Here is a 4593-nt window from a genome sequence, read left to right as displayed (position 1 = left end):
CTTGTGCTTGTGCTTTATTGTTTTCCTAAATAGCAGACATAACTTTTAAAATAGTGCAATTTCAGATAACTCTATTGATCTGTGCTTTATTCTGAACCCTGTTTGGGACAGTTAACCCTTACCCCCTACCCCCCATCAAACTGAATTAACTCTAATAAATAAGTTGGAAGATTCGAGTTAGAGGTGATGTAAATAAATGGAAAGGAAGTACAAAGTGTTCCCCTTAAGGATGTGAGATGAAACCTGCTCTGCCGTGAACAACCAGCTGCACATGGCTCTATTGTTTACCAAGAAGTTTGGATAAATTGGTAAGAAAGTGGTCTGAGTGAGCAGCGTTCAGATAAATGACCTCAAATAGTAAACCTGTCAGCAGATCACAAAGGTTTGTTCATGTTGATACTGACATGTGTCAAATTGTGAGGTTGATTGTTTACTGTGCTGCTTTTGTTCAAATTTTTTATTTGACATCATTGGAGTTCCCTACAAAATCACCTGCTCTGTTCAAAATTCAAAACGGCACAGGACAGCTGCAGACGGTTTACATCGCTGCTCTTTAGTCTTCAAAAGTGTCCTAACCAGTAAATGAAACAATATTTAAACTTGGACACAAAACAAAGCATGATAGTATAATCATTAGGTTCCTGAAAATATTGCATACCATTTGAAAAATTCACAGAGATCGGCCATACTTCAGGTATTAGCCGCATCCGGCAGCCAGGATCTGTGATCAGTTAGCAACAGGCTAACATGTTGCCACACAGAGACACAATCTTGGCTGATTCGACTGTCCTCCACAGCTTGTGAAAAGGAGACAGTCCTCGTTTTCTCCTTCCAATGTCTGCACTTTCTATGCCTCCTGAGTGGATTTTTTTTTTGTGTGTTATGCGTGAGCTGGAAACTGTCAAAAGATGGGTTCCCATGGCAACCTCAACCCAGCAAAAGAAACGCGTCAGGTCAAGGAACATCCACATGTGTTGAATGTGGGTGTGCGTGTGTGTGTGTGTGTGTTGGTGAGTGAAACAGACAATGAAGGTGTAAAAATACCCAGAGGCACCGAGAAACTTCACATAAATACAAAGTATACAAGTAGATGCGTGTCTTTATAAGCCTGTATGCTGATCAAGGCCACTGTCTAATGTGCTTGATCGTTTCTCTGTATGTCATTTTTCAAGTGCAAGATTTTACTGACTTCTTTTACGTAAAGTGCAAATTAGCACCTCTAAAGAATGAGACGTGTCAGGACATTCATATTTTCTTTCAAGTTGCTGCAACAAAGAGACCTTTCATTAAACTTGTAAAGCAGGTTTTTGTCATTAGCGTCTCAACTAGAGCCCAGATGAAAAATCAACACTCTCCATTTTTCTATAAATTTTAAAACAGTAGTGCCACAGGGTCTTGGACTGGGTCAGAATGATGGGAAAGGGGTAGCATTCTGCTTGTTTTTTTTATTTATTTATTTTTTATTCAAAAAACAAACTAAACATTATCAAATATCACTGCATTAATGGTGGACCGGAGTGATTTAGTTACGTCTTCAATCTTTACTCAGACTTCCATATTTCTAAGTTTGAAATTGAAATATTTCAACACAAGGGTTATCTTAAGCTAAACAGTTCCCAGTAAGAAATAAAGAACTTTCTCATTAACCCATATCTCAAAACACAAGATCCTAAAGATAGGAGCAGTAAACAGCAAACTGCTTATTCACATATTTCTTCAGGATTTTTAAAATCTCATTTAGCAATATAAAAAAAGTCTCCAAATGCCAAATAGATAAAAGTAAGCAATTAGGAGAACAACATTATTAGTTTACATTGCTAAATGTAATTAGCATTGTCAACTGGCATATCAATTAGCAAATCTAAATGGATTTTAAAGTTATTACAGGAGTGTAATTCATTTGCTCCTCACTTTACTTCCTACTGAAAAGTTTTGAAGTTTTCTGATTAAGCAAAAAAAAAAAAAAAAAAAAAAAAACACACACTTTGCTCAAATAACTCATATTAATAAACATGCATATTTTCTTTCTTTATTCCGGTAAAGGCAGGCCAAGAACCACAATGAAGTTTATATATGAGGAACTATTTTCTCCTCCATTAAAGTTCCTCTATTTCTCCAAACTCTGAGATCAGTCTGACGGCTGTCCACTCCAAGCTGAGATGCGAACAGCTCATAACATTTTCATCCAAACACACTTTCAACAAAATAGAAGTAGGTGAATACATAAGACAAACTCTGCTTTTGCAAATAGAAAATACTTAATTTTCCCTAGTTTACTTCCTGGGAGTAGACTGACACCATTATTTGTGTTTTATGGAGAATTGTATAAACTGCAGCCAGGAAACCAGCAAAAACCCAGGAGGCTTCCAACACGTGCTTTGTGACAGAATCTGATTTAAAATGATTTCTTGTTTTATTCTAACTTGTACTAAATAGATTGTAATGCCTAGATTAAATAACCGAGGGAAAAATAACATGTAGTTCAGGATAAGAAATAACAAGCTAAGGAGATGAATTGGCAAGCATTTGTTCTTTGATGACCCAGTGCAGTCGTCAGATTCTCAGATGGCCTGTATTGTTTTACGTTTCTCCTCATTTCCTTTTCTCTTTCATCTCGCATCAGGTTATTCTCCATTTCTCATTCCTGCCTCATCCCCCCCCCCGAGGTGCATTTTAATAACAGAAAAGGTAAACGTTGCTGTCATTCTTTCCATGTTTATTTAACATGCAACTCTTGAAACCAAGCCCGTTTTAAAGCTGAAACTTCGAGATAAAATCCTGCTGAAGCTCCGCATCATAAACCATCTCCTCAGGCATGCAACCTCATATGTGTCAAACTAAATTAATCTCCGCTCGTGTGTGTGTCTCTCTCTCTCTTTCACGCACATTTATGTGAAATTTAACGTGAGCAGCTATGGATTCTTACGTTTTTTTTTACTGCACACTGAAGACATTAAGCAGAGGTGAAGGAAATTTACAGTATCTGCCAAGGTTGAGCTGCAGAGGTGGAACGTGTCTGCACGACCTCTGAGCCGCCTTGCTGGAAAAAGAACATCCGTCTCTTTTGTGACAGCATGAGGTGAGCAGCTGGTGCAACGTAGCTGAATGGGAAAATACTATTTCTGTGAGTTGGTTAGCTTTTTCATGTGACTCTTACAGTATTTGTAAGGAGGGAGCCCTTTAGAGCACAGCAAAGATTGACGTATGGAGTTAAAATATATCTGCAGTGGAGAAAGAGTGTGTGATGAGGTTTAGAAATACTCTGATTACATTCCATAAATTTAAAAGAAGCTTCATGACTGCTAAATGTACATCACATGTGTATCCCATGTGACGTACATGTGATGCACATGTGACACACATGTGCATCACATGTACATCACATGGGTTTTTACCATGAAGTTTTCCAAAATCACGTAAACGTGAGAATTTGTGTGAACTATGTGCATTTTTTTATGTGGTACATAATTTTCAGATGTGACTTTTACATGCAAAATTAATGAGATTGTCAGTACAATAGCTCTATGTCATAGCTCTATGTCATAGCTCTGTGTGTGTTTGCTTGCATACATTTCACTAGGTTGCAGGTTTCTGGGGACAGGCAGGAAGACACATCTCACTGCAGGTTGACTGATTGGGCAGTGGTGGGTATGAGGAGCTGGCTAACAACCACTTCACCTGATGAGCCACCAATTTCTACAATAATCAAGCTTCCTTTTGTAGTCGCCCTTTCGGTTACGTGTCCTCCTGTGAATCTCTCCTGAGACCGCTCAGCTCTGGAAGCACCTGCACTCCCCTCTGAGCCACGTTTCCCCACCTGAGAAGCTTAAAGTACGTTGAACTTTCGTTAAAAGTTTTGACCGCACTACTTTCTCTTCCAGACGCCACCTGAAAGCAGAAAACAGCAGTCACTGAAAACAGAAAAGCCTGTTGTCAAGGCAATAAAATAAAACTACTTTTATGAAAATTAGTCCGTCTGATGACTCTGTTTGATTGGGGTTGTTACATTCTACCAGTCCAAGTTTGGTTTCACGATAAATCTTATCAGTTTTAACTTCAAGACCAACTGTCCTGCATGCATTAGATGTTTCCCTGCTGATACACACATGAATAGATGTGATTGCCAGGCTTTTGTAGCCCTTATGGCATCCCAAGGAGATAATGGTACGGTTTTAATCAGGTGTGGTGGTGACGCATAAAAACATGAAAGACAATAATCCCTGAGGAACAGGGCTGAGAACTTTTGAATGATGTTTTCTTCTCCTCCCCTTTGCTAAAAATGCCAAAGATGCCATTTACTCCTTTATCCCAGGGAACCTTATGTTTTTTTCTCTAAAAAACTACCAGCTTCTGCTTCTTCCTCTCTGTACATGGATATTAAGATAGTTGAACTATTAAAATAGTTTATCATGAGCTCATTCAGCAGTTATGGTCCCTGACCACGTGAAAACTGGGGGTCCACATGTCAGTAATTTGTCAAGCAGCTTTTCCACCAACCAAACTAATATTTCACAGTCTCTTTTCTGACATGACCTCACCACTCATTCACTCTTTCCTCACCTTACATGGCGCAAATACGAACACGCCGCTGGA

At 38.8% G+C, this 4593-nt stretch overlaps 1 long non-coding RNA gene across 1 annotated transcript; it reads left to right on the top strand.

Annotated features, from left to right (window-relative positions):
• Positions 1 to 2869: 2869 nt before the first annotated feature.
• On the top strand, positions 2870 to 3970 carry LOC145552528 (uncharacterized). The gene is made up of 2 exons (XR_014088604.1): positions 2870 to 3079; positions 3581 to 3970. It is a non-coding gene; the product is annotated as an uncharacterized LOC145552528 (long non-coding RNA).
• Positions 3971 to 4593: the final 623 nt, after the last annotated feature.

The sequence above is a fragment of the Poecilia reticulata genome, chromosome 8 (assembly GCF_904066995.2).
Source record: "Poecilia reticulata chromosome 8, P_reticulata-male-v2, whole genome shotgun sequence".
Classification (NCBI taxonomy): domain Eukaryota; kingdom Metazoa; phylum Chordata; class Actinopteri; order Cyprinodontiformes; family Poeciliidae; genus Poecilia; species Poecilia reticulata.
Note: the sequence above shows the minus strand (reverse complement) of the source record. Positions and strands in the feature narration are given on the sequence as shown.